This window comes from Stomoxys calcitrans, chromosome 3 (genome assembly GCF_963082655.1).
Source record: "Stomoxys calcitrans chromosome 3, idStoCalc2.1, whole genome shotgun sequence".
NCBI lineage: Eukaryota > Metazoa > Arthropoda > Insecta > Diptera > Muscidae > Stomoxys > Stomoxys calcitrans.
The window spans coordinates 109,429,545-109,446,130 of NC_081554.1; positions in this window are offsets into that span (position 1 = coordinate 109,429,545).

Genomic DNA, 16,586 nt, shown 5'->3' on the forward strand with positions numbered 1-16,586 from the left:
TACAATAGTATATCGCTTGACTAACAGTTTAACAATATAAGTGCCTTTATCTCCCATATGATCTTTATTGGTCTACGAATTTAAGTTTGGATGTAAGGAGTACTCCATTCTTAAAATACTTCATTTCAGCCCGATATTCTCATGATGTCTGATTTAGTGATGTTTTCGAGGGAGAGTTGGTCCCCCAGATACTTGGCCCTGAAAAAATATCAGCATCGTGCTTTTCTCTCAAATACCATTTATTTAAACCCCATATTGCCATTGGCTTAAGAAGAGTTAACAGGATGAGGCGTCCCCCAAACACTTGGCCCCAAAATAGGTTATCAAATTCGTTTTCTTATCTAAAATTCCCTTCATTTGAGCCACATATTGGCATGGTCGAAAAATTTTTTCCCTTTGGGGTGTTTTGGGAAAGGGATGATGCCCTAAATACATGGTCCTACATTTGGATATCAAATTCGTATTCCACTCCCAAATACCTTTATTTGAGCCCCATATTGCGATGGTTCCTAAAAAGTTGCTGTTTATGGGGTATTTCGGGATAGGGGTAGACCCCCAGAAAATTGGTCACCCCAATACCTTTGATTTAAGCCCCACATTGTCATGGTCCGATTTAGGGGTGTTTTGGGGAGTGGGGTGGTCCCCCAAATTCTAAGCCCTAAAAATACAATATATTAGCAACGTGCTCTATTCTCATATATCTATACATATTTATTTGAACTCCATATTGCCATTGCCCACAAATTTGGATATCAAATTCGTTTTCTAATCTCATTTAAACTCCTTATTGCAAAAGTCAGCAAATACATCCGGTTTGGGGTATTGGCCCTAAAAACTATGAATATTTAGTTCCACTCTGTTTAAGATCCAAATTGTTTTGGTGAGCAAATATGTCCTATTTGGGGGTTGTTATGGTGGTGGGACGTCCGCTAGACAGTTGGCTCCTAATGTTGATATCCGAAACGAGGTCTACTCCCAAATACATTTAATTTTGGCCCCATATTTCCATAGTCTGTAAACATGACCGGCTTGGGTGTGTTTTGGGTGATGGGCGGCCACTCAGTGAGTTGGCCTTGAAAATATATATCGGATTCGTGTTCCACTTAAAAAACACTGTTATTTGAGCGTCATATTGCAATAGTCAGAAAATACTTCCTATTTGGGTGGTGTTGTGGGGGTGGGGTGGCCCCATGGACACTTTTCCCGAATATTGATATCAAATTCGTGCTATACTCCCAAAGACTTTCATTTGAGCCCCATATAAGCCCGTAAATTTGTCCCAAAGGGGACAAACTTGCGACCATAGCAATATGTTTTTGGTAAGAGGCGGCCCCCCAAACACTTGGTCCCATATTTGGATATCAGATTCGTATTCTGCATTCAAATACCTTTTATTTAAGCCCCATATTCCCATGGTCAGTATATAAGTCCTATTTGGGGGTTGTTTTGGGAAAGGGAGGACCCCCAGAATCGTGGTCCCACATTTGGATATTTGATTCATATTCTACTCGCAAATACAAATAAATATGTCCGATTTAGGGTGTTTTGGGGCTTGTGTGTTCCTTATAGACTCAAAAACGGCTGAACCGATTTTCTTGAAATTTTCACAGATGGTGCATAATGATCCCGTGGTGAAAATAGGGTACTACATTTTTTGATATCTGAAGGGGGGCGGACCCTCCCTCTTACCCAAATTTTCAGAAACGCCAGATCTCGGAGATGGGTGGTGCGATTTAAGCGAAATTTTGTGTACTCCCTTATAGTAACCGAAAAACAAAAATTTGGTATCCAATCACGACAATATGGGACTCTAATGATTAGAAAAGTTATCTGATAGCCAATTGTCGGACCATGTGTTTGAGGGACCACCCCAATTTGAGTGTAGAATACGAATCTGATATCCAAATGTGGGACCAAGTATTTGGGAGGCCATCCCCCCCCCCCCAAAAACTTCCCCCCAAGGAGGACAAATTTACGACCATTGCAATATGGGGCTCAAATGAAAGGTCTTTGGGAGTATAGCACGAATTTGATACCAATATTCGAGAAAGTGTCTAAGGGGCCACACCACCCTCATAACGCTACCCATATAGGAAGTATTTGCTGACCATTGCAATTAGGGGCTCAGATAATATGTATTTCAAAGTAGAACACGAATATAATGTATACTATTAAGGTCATGCCAAAGAGTTGCCGCCCCTTCCCCCAAAACAACCCCATACCGTTCACGTTTGCCGACTATGGAAATATGGGGCTCAAATGAGGGTAGACCACGAATCCTATATCAACATTCGGGACCAAATGTCTAGGGGACGTTCCACCACCATAACAACCCACAAATAGGACGTATTTGCTCACCGAGACAATTTGGATCTTCAAGACAGTGGAGCTCGATATTGATGGGGCCCATATCCCAAACTAGACAAATTTGCTGACTTTTGCAATAAGGATTTTAAATGAAAGGTATGTGAGATTAGAAAATGAATTTGATCTGTAATTTCGAGGCCAATGCCAATATGGGTTTAAAATAAATAATGTATACATACATGAGAATAGAGGACGATGCTGATATATTTTCAGGGCTAAGTGTTTAGGGGAACACCCGACTCCCCAAAACACCCCTAATCGGACATATGAAAGGTATTGGGGAGTAGAGCACGAAATTGATACCCACTTTCGGGACCAATTTTCTGGTCTACCCCTTTCCCAAAATAGACCACAAACACCAATTATTTACTAACCATCGCTATATGGGGCTCAAATGAAGGTATTTGGGAGAAGAATACGAATATCCAAATGTGGGGATCGCTTTTCCCCAAAAACCCCTCAAAGGGTAAAAATTTGCAGACCATGTCAATATGTGGCTCAAATGAAAGGTATTTGAGATTAGAAAACTAATTCGATAATCAATTTTGGGGCCAGGTGTTTGGGGGACGCCTCATCCCATAAACTCTACTTAAACCAATGGCAATATGGGGTTTAAATAAATGGTATTTAAGACAAGAGCACGATGCTTATAATTTTTTAGAGGGCCAAGTGTCTAGTTGACCACCCAAAAAACATATTGGACGTACACATCAATATGGGACACAAATGAAAGGTATTCGGGAGAAGATTACGAATATGACATAAAAAATTATGTTAAGGTATTTGCGGGTCGCCCCATCCCCAAAAGGCCCCCAAATGGAAGTTTCACTCGATCATTGCTATATAAGACTCAAATGAAAGGTATTTGGCAGTAACGCTGGGCTGGGTAATACTTTTTTTATTCAAAAGATTTCCATGGTTTAATAGTAAGAACTATCGTTACCGCACCAAATATATAGAGTGGAAAATTAGTTCTTTACCATAGAAAATCGTTTAATATGGCAATTTGATTTAAAAAAAAGACTAAATAATGACTATTAAATAAAGATAGTCATTTAGTCATTTATAAACAACCACAGCACTATGATCCACTCCAAGCGAAAAACACGAATATTTAAATAAGCGTTGTCTTCGCTCAGCTACCTATATATATATAAATGAATTTTTGTTTGTGTGTAAGTTTTATATAGGCTCACCGATTTTCTGGAAATTTTCACAGATGCTGCATTATGGACCCGTGGAGATTATAGAATATTTCCTATTTTGATACGTTAAGGGGAGGGCTCCCCCTAACCCTTTTTTTCTTTTCAAAAACGATTTCGGATATGGGTTGGGCGATTTAAGCGACATTTTGTTTGCAGACTTACAGTAACCTAAAAACAAAAATTTGGTATCAAAATCTGAGGTGGGGTGCCTAGAAGGCCTGCTCCCTCCCAAAACCCTCCAAACGGATTTATAGACCTATCACTACAATATGGGAATCAAATAAAACGTATTTGAGAGTAGAAAACTAATCTGATATCCAATTGTGGGACTAATGGTTTCGTGGTTCACCCCTCGCCAAATCGGACATATTTACCGACCATTGCAATGTGGGGTTTGCATAAAAAGTTATTGAGTGTAGAACCAGTAAGGAAATGCAAAAGTCGGGCGGAGCCGACTATATATTACCCTACACCACCGAGTATACGTAATACGTTTAATAGATAACACTTATATCCACATTTAGTAAGACGTTTATTTTGCATACCTATTGAAATATCGAATAGAACCTTATACGATTTTCTTACGATGGTACGAAAATTGTGGCTTCTACAGCCTTAAAAGTCGAAACGCATAAAAGATATATATTGGAGTTTTATCGATTTTAATGAAATTTTGCACACGTATTGCCAATTAAACCATCTCATGAAAAATTTTGTAGAGATCGGATCAAAATTGTGGCTTCTACAGCCTTAAAAGGCCATATCGGATGAAAAATATATATGGGAGCTATATCTAAATCTGGACCGATATTAATGGAACTTTGCACACATATGAGAACGTTGAATAAAACGCTTCATGCCAAATTTTGTACGGATGGGACCAAAATTGTGGCTACTACAGCTTTAAAACGGCATATATAAATCTGATAAAATTTCGCACACATATTGGGACGTCACAAAAAGCCCTTCGTGCCAAATTTTGTAAAGGTCGGACCAACATTGTGCCTCCTACAGCCTTAAAAGGTCAAATCGGGCGAAAGTTATATATGGGAGCTATATCTAAATCTGAATCGATTTAGATGAAATTTTGCACACATATTGGGAGGTCACACGAAACATTTCATGCCAAATTTGGTAGAGATCGCACCAAAATTGCGGTTCCTACAGCATATCGGATGAAAGATATATATGGGAGCTATATCTAAATCTGGACCGATTTCAATAAAATTTTTCAAGCATTTTGGGTCGTTAAAAAAACACTTCGTGTCAAATTTTGTAAGGATCGGACCAAAATTGTGGCTTCTACAGCTTTAAAAGGGCACATCGGATGAAAGATATATATTGGAGCTATATCTAAATCTGGACCGATTTTTTTCAAAATCAATAGCGTTCGTCCTTGGACCAAAAAAGACACAACATTTTGTGAAAATCGGACAACAAATGCGACCTGTACCTTGATTACAACAATACATGGACAGAGAGACAGGCGAACAGTCGGACAGACGGACAGTCGGACAGACGGACATAGCTAAATCGAATCAGGAAGTGATTCTAAGCCGATCCGTATACTTATCGATGGGTCTAGCTCTTCTTCTTCTTAGCGCTGCAAACAAATGCACAAATCTATAATAACCTGTACCACAGTGGTGGTGCAGGGTATAAAAATGCACAGGAAAATTGGAATACATTTTCAACTGAAGTTAGGCAGAAATTTCCAAATTTAGAGTACTCCTCTCCAATATAGCATTATCGGACGCAGCAGAGCGGGACGGACTAAGCTATTAAAATATATATATTGGTCCTAAAGTCTTCATTAGGGTTCCTTGCTCCATCTGCATAGCCACTTGTCTAACCTGAAAACAAATGAAAAAGTGAAATGAGTCAAAAGAAATATATATTTATAAAAACAATGCCCTGCATACATATACAAGACGGACAGATGTAAACTACGTTGAATACGGTATACTATACACAGATGGACACAACAGTGGTCTGGCATATGGCTACCCGAAGAGAGAAGGAAATCCAAGGAGCTTTTCATTCAAAGAGATGCGGACTCATGAATGCTTATTTTACGAATTTCTATGATGAATTGTACCTTTTTTTTATTATACAATATTCAGTTGTTTCTAATTATTTGGCTTGTAGTGCTCTTTAAAACATTTTTATTCCATTTTGTACCCATTTCAACTTGATTCTGTTTTTATTGGCAATTTAAAATTTATTTCTTTTTTCATTCGTTCTATTTTACGAATTTTATTTCCTTGTATTATTTATGAATGTCAATAAACTTCACCTTTATACAGCTTAAAGAAAACTGACCAAGTTGGCTTAGACTACTTTTAGGAAGGCAGTAGGGTTAAGCAGAAGCGGTAAATAAAGGTTTCAATCAGGGGATGCCCAGGAATGAAGTGCGGTATCAAGGAGAGACCCTTAGGGAGACTCTGAGGGGGGCCAGGAACTTGGTAGAGCATCAGCCAAGCAGCGTATCGGTAGGCCACTATGCTAATAGGTGATTCGTAAGTGTTGCGTGCATTCGCTGTTTCTTTCTGTTCAAACCATCCTTTAGTGTGTCGACTTATTTCCGCCTCAATAATTATCCATATTTAAGCCCGCCCGAGTAAAAAAAATTGATATTGCCAGATCCAAATATATCTGGGACAGGATAAAGTTGGATCTTAGTAGATTTGCCATATCTAATTATATCTGATGTTATTAATAACTATATATGGGGCTTAAATAATAGGTATTTGAATGCAGAATACGAATCTGGGGGGGCCGCCTCTCACCAAAAACATCCCCCAAAGGGGACAAATTTACAACCATAGCAATATGGGGCTCAAATGAAAGGTCTTTGGGAGTAAAGCAATATTCGGGAAAAGTGTCTATGGGGCCACCCCACCCCCATAACACCATAGGAAGTATTTTCTGACTATTGCAATATAAGGCTCAAATAAGACGGTTTTTAAAGTGGAACACGAATCCGATATAAATTTTCAAGGTCAGCTCACTGAGTGGCCGCCCATCTCCCAAAACACCCCCACGCAGGTCATGTTTGCCGACTATGGAAATATGGGGCTCGAATTAAAGGTTTTTGGGAGTAGACCACGTATCTGATATCAACATTAGGAGCCAACTGTATAGCGGACGTCCCACCACCATAACAACCCCCAAATAGGACGCATTTGCTCACCAAGACAATTTGGGTCTTTAAGAGAGTGCAACTAAATATTCATAGTTTTTAGGGCCAATACCCCAAACCGGATATATTTGCAGACTTTTGCAATAAGGAGTTTAAATGAGATTAGAAAAAGAATTTGATATTCAATTTTGAAGGCGGAACGGCGCAATATGGAGTTCAAATAAATGATATATAGATATATGAGAATAGAGCACGTTGCTGATATATTGTTAAGGGCTAGAATTTGGGGGACCACCCCACTCCCCAAAACACCCCTAAATCGGGCATATTTACCGACCATGACAATGTGGGGCTTCAATGAAAGGTATTGGGGGGTAGAGTAAGAATTGATTCCCATTTTCGGAACCAATTTTCTGGGGGTCTACCCCTTTTCCAAAATACCCCATAAACAGCAACTTTTTAGGGACCATCGCAATATGGGGCTCAAATAAAGGTATTTGGGAGTAGAATACGAATTTGATATCCAAATGTAGGACTATGTATTTAGGGCATCATCCGTTCCCCAAACACCCCCAAAGAGAAAAAATTTTTCGATCATGCCAATATGTGGCTCAAATGTAAGGTATTTGAGATTCGAAAAAGAATTCGATAACCAATTTTGGGGCCATGTGTTTGGGGGACGCCTCATCCTGTTAACTCTTCTTAAGCCAATGGCTATATGGTGTTTGAATAAATGGTATTTGAGAGAAGAGCACGATGCTGATATTTTTCTGGGCCAAGTATCTGGGGGACCACCTCTCCCCCGAAAACACCATTAAATCATGATGTCTGAAATGGGCATCATCCCCATATATAGTTATTAATAACATCAGATATAATTAGATATGGCAAATCTACTAAGATCCAACTTTATCCTGTCCCAGATATATTTGGATCTGGCAATATCAATTTTTTTACTCGGGCTGGCTTAAATGTGGTTAATTATTGAGGCGGAAATAAGTCGACACACTAAAGGATGGTTTGAACAGAAAAAAGAAACAACGAATGCACACAACACTTACGAATCTCTTATTAGCATAGCGGTCCACCGATACGCTGCTTGGCTGGTGCTCCCCCAAGTTCTTGGCCCTCCCTCAGGTCTCTCTTCTATACCGCACTTCATTCCTGGGCATCCCTTGATTGATACCTTTACTTACCCCTACCACCTTCCCAAAAGTAGCCTAAGCCTACTCGGTCAGTTTTCTTTAAACTTTATAAAGTTCCGTTTATTGACATTTATAAATAATACAAGGAAATATAATTCGTAAAATAGAACGAATGCAAAAAAAATAAATTTTAAATTGCCAATAAAAATAGAATCAAGTTGAAATGGATACAAAATGGAATAAAAATGTTTTAAAGAGCACTACAAGCCAAAAAATTAGAAACAACTGAATGTTGTATAATAAAAAAAAGTAAAATTCGTCATAGAAATTCGTAAAATAAGCATCTCTTTCAATGAAAAGCTCCTTGGATTTCCTTCTCTCTTCGGGTAGCCATATGCCAGGCCACTGTTGTGTCCATCCGTGTATAGTATACCGTATTCAACGTAGGTTACGTCTGTCCGTCTTGTATATGTATGTGGGGCATTGTTTTTATAAATATATATTTCTTTTGACTCATTTCACTTTTTCATTTGTTTTCAGGTTAGACAAGTGGCTACGCAGATGGGGCAAGGAACCCTAATGAAGACTTTAGGACCTATCTAGGATATGAGCTCTTATCCCAATGCCTATTTATTTTCCTATTCCGGAAGCATTTTGCCAGTACTCGCTCTCCCTTGTCTCAACCCTATGCTCGTAAAACCCCGAACCAATCGGCTTAGAATCACTTCCTGATTCGATTTAGCTATGTCCGTCTGTCCGAATGTTCGTATGTCTCTCTGTCCATGTATTCTTGTAATCAAGGTACAGGTCGCATTTGTTGTCCGATTTTCACAAAATGTTGTGTCTGTTTTGGTCCAAGGAAGAACGCTATTGATTTTGAAAAAAATCGGTTCAGATTTAGATATAGCTCCAATATATATCTTTCACCCGATGTGCCTTTTTAAAACTGTAGAAGCCACAATTTTGGTCCGATCCTTACAAAATTTGGCACGAAGTGTTTTTTTAACTACACAAAATGCTTGAAAAATTTTATTGAAATCGGTCCAGATTTAGATATAGCTCCCATATATATCTTTCATCCGATATGCTGTAGGAACCGCAATTTTGGTGCGATCTCTACCAAATTTGGCATGAAATGTTTCGTGTGACCTCCCAATATGTGTGCAAAATTTCATCTAAATCGGTTCAGACTTAGATATAGCTCCCATATATAACTTTCGCCCGATTTGACCTACTAAGGCTGTAGAAGGCACAATGTTGTTCCGATCTTTACAAAATTTGGCACGAAGGGCTTTTTGTGACGTCCCAATATTTATTTATAGCTCCCATGAATATCTTTCATCCGATATGCCCTTTTAAAGCTGTAGTAGCCACAATTTTGGTCCCATCCGTACAAAATTTGGCATGAAGCGTTTTATTCAACGTTCTCACATGTGTGCAAAGTTCCATAAAAATCGGTCCAGATTTAGATATAGCTCCCATATATATTTTTCATCCGATATGGCCTTTTAAGGCTGTAGAAGCCACAATTTTGATCCGATCTCTACAAAATTTTTCATGAGATGGTTTAATTGGCAATACGTGTGCAAAATTTCATTAAAATCGATAAAACTCCAATACTCCATTACTGGTTCTACACTCAATAACTTTTTATGCAAACCCCACATTGCAATGGTCGGTAAATATGTCCGATTTGAGGGGTTTTTTTGGCGAGGGGTGAACCACGAAACACTTAGTCCCACAATTGGATATCAGATTAGTCTTCTACTCTCAAATACGTTTTATTTGATTCCCATATTGTAGTGATAGGTCTATAAATCCGTTTGGAGGGTTTTGGGAGTGAGCGGGCCTTCTAGGCACCCCACCTCAGATTTTGATACCAAATTTTTGTTTTTAGGTTACTGTAAGTCTGCAAACAAAATGTCGCTTAAATCGCCCAACCCATATCCGAAATCGTTTTTGAAAAAAAAAAGGGTTAGGGGGAGCCCTCCCCTTAACGTATCAAAATAGGAAATATTCTATAATCTCCACGGGTCCATAATGCAGCATCTGTGAAAATTTCCAGAAAATCGGTGAGCCTATATAAAACTTACACACAAACAAAAATTCATTTATATATATATAGGTAGCTGAGCGAAGACAACGCTTATTTAAATATTCGTGTTTTTCGCTTGGAGTGGATCATAGTGCTGTGGTTGTTTATAAATGACTAAATGACTATCTTTATTTAATAGTCATTATTTAGTCTTTTTTTTAAATCAAATTGCCATATTAAACGATTTTCTATGGTAAAGAACTAATTTTCCACTCTATATATTTGGTGCGGTAACGATAGTTCTTACTATTAAACCATGGAAATCTTTTGAATAAAAAAAGTATTACCCAGCCCAGCGTTACTGCCAAATACCTTTCATTTGAGTCTTATATAGCAATGATCGAGTGAAACTTCCATTTGGGGGCCTTTTGGGGATGGGGCGACCCGCAAATACTTAAACATAATTTTTTATGTCATATTCGTAATCTTCTCCCGAATACCTTTCATTTGTGTCCCATATTGATGTGTACGTCCAATATGTTTTTTGGGTAACTTTTGGGTTTGGAGTCACCCCTGGGTTTTTTGGACCCAATTTGTAATACCATATTCGTATTCTATTCTCCAATACCTTTCATTTGATACCCATATTGTCCCGATCGGTCAACCTTGATTTTTGGTGGTGTTTTTGGGGTAACGGGTGAGGGTCCGCCCCCTTTCAATATCAGCAAACTATATAACCTATTAACTGGACAGCGTCCGCTCCACTGCGCCTTCTTTTACTTTATATGGAACAAAATTATCCTTTGAATATTTATTTTCGACAATTAAAGAGCTTTTAATGGAACACCATCCTACGCAATTAGTATATGCATATCGCTTGACTAACAGTATAACAATGTATGTGCCTTTATCTGAATTCCATATGATCTTTATTGGACCAGGAATTCGCTCGGAGGGTTAAATGCCATTCTAAACAAACTTTATTTCCGCACGATGTTCTCATGATGTCTGATTTAGGAGTTTTTTGGGGGGTGAGGTGGTCCCCTAGACACTTGGCCCTCAAAAAAATTATAAGCATCGTGCTCTTGTCTCAAATACCATTTATTTAAACCCCCTATTGCCATCGGCTTAAGTAGAGTTTATGGGATGAGGCGTCCCCCAAACACCTGGCCCCATAATTGGTTGTCGAATTAGTTTTCTAATCTCAAATACCTTTCATTTGTGCCACATATTGGCATGGTCTGCAAATTTTTACCCTTTGAGGGGTTTATGTTTGTGTGTTCCCTATAGACTCAGAAACGGCTGAACCGATTTTCTTGAAATTTTCATAGATGGTGCATAATGATCCCGTGGTGAAAATAGGTTACTACATTTTTGATATTTGAAGGTGGGGCGGACCCTCCCCCTTACCCAAATTTTCAGAAACGCCAGATCTCAAAGATGGGTGGTTCGATTTATGCGAAATTTTGTGTGCTTTGATATAGTACCCTAAAAAACAAATTTGGTATCCAAATTTTGGATGGGGTACCTAGGGGGGCTGCCCCACCCTAAAACCTACCAAACATATATTTAGACCAATCACGACTCAAATGAAGGTATTTAGGATAAGAAAACGTATCTGATATCCAATTGTCGGACCAAGTGCTAGGGGGACCACCCCAAGCCCCAAAACACCCCTAAATCGGACATATTCACCGACCATGGCAATATGGGACTCAAATGAAAAGTATTTGCGAGTAGAATATGAATCTAATATCCAAATGTGGGACCACGATTCTGGGGGTCCACCCCTTTCCCAAAACACCCCCCAAACAGGACTTATTTACTGACCATGGGAATATGGGGCTTAAATAAAAGGTATTTGAATGCAGAATACGAATCTGATATCCAAATATGGAACCAAGTGTTTGGGGTCCGCCTCTCACCAAAAACATATTGCTATGGTCGTAAATTTGTCCCAAAGGGGACATATTGCCAAGGCACTTATATTGTTAAACTGTTAGTCAAGCGATATACTATTTTCGTAGCATGGTATTTCACTAAAAGATCTTTAATTGTCGAAAATAAATATTCCAAGGAAACTTTTGCTCCATATAAAGTAAAAGAAGGCGCAGCGGAGCGGGCCCGGGTCAGCTAGTCACATATATAAAAGAGTCAAGTTTCCTTCGGAAAGCCTAAATGAGGACATATGGAAGTTGCTTGTACCCAGTGAACTTCGTGAGGATGTTATAAAAATGGCTCATGATATACCTAACGCGGCGCATGGCGGGATTGCGAAGACGATTGAGAGGATAAGAAGGTATTTTTACTGGCCACGGCTTGTAACCGATGTAATTGTGACATTTGTAAGACATCTAAATATCCGACTTCCACTTTGAAACCACCCATGGGTCAGATGGGGTTAACCGAGAGGCCGTTTCAAAGGCTCTATTTGGATTTTCTAGGACTATTTCCGCGTACCTAGAAGGGTCACAGGGTCATTTTTATCGTATTAGATCACTATTTCAAATTTGCGTTTCTTAAGCCTGTGAAGAAATTGGCTTCAGGACCTATAGTTACATTTTTACGTGATGAAATTTTTAATTGTTATGGTGTTCCTGAAGTCATAGTGACCGATAATGGGACCCAATTTCGAAGTAGGGAATTCAAGACTCTTTTATCGGAGTACGATATTAAACACCAATTTACTGCCGTTTATAGTCCTCAGGCTAATGCAGGCGAGAGGGTCATGGGATACGTATCTTAGTAGCATTAACTGTGCTCTAAGGGATAGTGTTCATCAGACGACAGGCGAATCACCATATAAGATAATTTTCGGGCAGACAATGATTTTGCACGGAAGGGCTACGAGCTTCTACGACGGTTGAAGTGTCTCGAGGATACATATTTAGTGTTACAAAGAAATGATAAATTTGCTCTATTACGCGAGTCTGTTCAGGAGAAGGTTCGGATAGGCGTACGAAAAAATGAGCGAGTTTACAATTTAAGGGCTCGAAACAGAAATTTCGCGGTCGGACAGAGAAGAAACTTTATACAAAGCTCGCTGCCGAACAATTTTAATGCCAAGCTAGCACCGACAGGGGTGGAGGCAATACTTGTCAGGAAAATCGTGAATTGTTATTGTGATGTGAAAAAATTGTGACTCTGGGAAACAGGGAATATACCATATGAAGGACATATGGACGTAACAGCTTCTTTTTTTTTTGTTCTTTTTTTTGTATGGGGGGTATAATTGTGAGTTGTGTTTTCATTGAGTTTTGATTTTCACTTGTTTCTTAAAATATATTTTCAATCTAGTCATTGACGTTTTGAATTTCTAAGAATAGAGAAAACGGAAAATTTTCAATTGATATTTGGAATTTGAAAGAAAAAGTTTGAATTTGGAATTTCGAAGAAAAAAATTTATATTAGAGATTCGGAAGAAAATTATTTTAGAAGAAAAATAATTCAATTTGTTATACGGCGATTTTATTGGAATTTTAATCAAAAGATACGGGAATATTTTTCCGGTGAATCCGCAAGAAGGGAATCAATTTCTTTGGAGGAAATTATTATTGTAGCAACCGAAAACAGCAATTCTTTCGAATTTATCCGTTGGAAAAGAAACAAAAATATTGAAATATCCAGTTTTCTTCGGAAGCAATGGACTAATAGAGCCAATTTTCATCTAAACATAATTATTCAAGGAATCAGGACCCAAAATTTAAGATGGACAGTCCGATAAAAAAATGTAATCTGCTAAGATGATCAAGACAATGGATATTACGAAATATTAAATTTCGTAATGTTTTGATAGAGCGAAATTTAACAAAGGACAAGATTTGCAAGCTGTTTTTTTTAATTAATAATATCATTAAAGCATTTTTAATTACTCACATACCACATACATTTATATTCTGATCGAGCTAAACATTTTGGAAGGCAATTGATTCCAAATCAATGTGAGCTATCACTACATTGGTGATAGCTCAACATTTGTTTTTTCATGCACACATTTTAAAACCGCGAAAATTATATTAATTACACATAATCTCTGAATTTTATATTTTAAATACGATTTTTTTTTTACATATGTAATATCACCCGTGTTCTTTTTCATATCCACGATAAAATAATATACGTAAAAAACATTGGCATTTTTAATTATTAAAAAAATATTCTTTAATTCATACGACACTTTACCTATGTACATCTAACTATAGTAATACTTTAACATACATTTTATTTTTCTTCAGTTTGATTTCGTTTTATCAAATGTAAATATAAATTTTGAAAACATAATGTCCTGCTAAATTTTATCAATTCTTGAAAGGCGATGAAAGCTAAGTAAAAGATACCAAAGTTTGGGCTGACTATAATAATAAAGGAAATGTCAGCAAGGTGGGTGGGTAAAGACCTGTCGGGTAGCAGTTTACATCTTTTGCTACCCTAAATTTTCATTAGTACCTTCTCTATCACAGACCTTCCCTGTCCTATCTAAGAGCTACCTTAAGAATTTTCTTTTATGATGGACAAGCACAACCCCCACACTGAGCACTGCCGGGGCTAAAGGGTAGCCAAGTCCAGAGGAGCAAGGGCCTTTTAGGTGGATTGCCACAAGACGGGTTCAAATCCCTCCTCACTCAGCATCCGTAATAGGTCATTTATGGTGGTCACCCATAGGAGTGGCGATAAATTGCCCCCTGTGGCGTGCCCTGCCACTTTTTCCCTTATATTTATACCATTGGACACACAATTTATCCATCTGTTCCTTAGCATATGTTTTATCCAGTCTCTAACGACCGGGTCCACCCGGTACTGGTCTAAGGATTGGATCAGTCTGTCGGTCCGCACATTGTTAAAAGCCCCCTCGATGTCAATGCATACCGCCAGTGTGTAAGTTTTGGCACCGACGGATTCTTCTATTGCACAACCTCGTGTAGGGCAGTCTCCAACGACTTTCCCTTGACATATGCATGCTGTTTGTATTTGAGCAATTCGCTGGATGTCATACACTTTATCATGGAGTCCACAATACGTTCCATGGTTTTGAGTAGAAAGAACGTTAGGCTTAAGGGTCTGTAGGCCTTTGGTGTCGCATATCTTGCCTTGCCGGGCTTGGGTATAAACACCACCCTTGCCTCCTGCCAGGCTTTCGGAGTATATGAAAGTCCTAGGCACACTATGAAAATATTGGCCAGGCGAGGCGCCAGATAGTCTGCCTCTTTCTGTAGTAACGCCGGAAATATTCCATCAGACCCGGGTGACTCATATGGTTTGAAACTCCCCAAGGATTCCTTCACTTTAAATTCCGTTATTATAAACCTTCGATCAACGTCATTATTCCAAGATTCCGATGTCTCCGTGAGTCCCGTCGTATCCAGTGGAAAGTGGGTTTTCATCAAAAGCCTCAACATGTCCTTCGTTGTCTCTGCTCTCACTCCCATATTGTCTACTAAAGTTTCAGTTTGGACATGGGTTTTTCAGAGAAACTTTTTTATCTTGACGGCGTCATTAACGTTATCGACCTGTTCGCAGAAAAGCTTTCAAGAGGCACGTTTTCCCGCTCTGGTAATCTTATTGTTCGCATCGCATCCGGTGGAGGTTTATCTGGATTACCTCAATCATTGGTCCTCCAGTAAATGGGCATCTTGGGAGAAGGTGATGATCTCATCGTCTGCTCCCTGTTCTTTAGACTGCATTGACTTTCCTGTCACTGCACTACCTGATGTCATCGTATAAGCTTCATCGGAACCATTACCGACTTTATAAAAAGTCGGAAGACTGACTTTTTATAAAGTCGGTAATGGTTCCATCGTCGGATCCCTGTTCGTTAAGTTTTTTTGGGTTTCCATTCCCTGTTCTGCCTGGTGTTTCAATACTAGGATCTTTGGCTATCTTAACCTATCAAATCTTAAGTAAATGGGCTTCTTGGGAGTAGGTGTTGGTACCATCATCGGCTCCCTGTTCGTTGGGTTGCATTGAGTCTCCTGTAGCTGCGCTGCCTAATGTTTCAATATTAGGATCTTTACCTATCCCAGTATTCCGAATCTTGAAGTCCGTCGTCAGGTTCCTGCTTGTTACGCTGAGTTGGGTCTCTCGCCACTGCCTGATATTTTAGTATTAGGATCATTGCTTCTCCTAGTCTTTGCAATATTGAGAGATGCCGTGATTGTCTTGTTGTCGGCCCCCTGTTTGTTGGGCGGTATTGAGTCACCTGCCACTGCACGGCCTGGTGTCGTAGATTAAAAATTTCAGCCTATCCTAGTCTTCCCAATCTTGAAAAAGACTGCTTTGCTCCTGTAGTGCGCCATGCCTTTAGTCTTACCCAAACTTGTCGCGGAGACTTGATCAATGCCAACCACAAAGAGAGTTCCTTCCTTCCTCTGCGACCAAACCTTGGTTTTAATTGCCTAAGAATCCCAACATGCGTTCCGTCGCAAATTTACTGCCCCATTCCTTGATGAAGACCGTAGCCTTTGTGAGCTGCGGATATCCACCTTTCTCACAGTTCCAGCTTTGCGCCCTCCCAGGGAGCGTGAATACCCTGACGATCTGTTTGACGGTATCAATACATTCCGCCGACGCCAAACGGAGTCTCTATTGCGGAATGGCTAGCTTGGTTTTCCCAGAGTACTTGAAAGCGGGAGCTCTTTTTCAGTATTTTAGCAGTGTTACGCTCTTCGGGAGATCTCAATCTTCTTCCAGCTTCC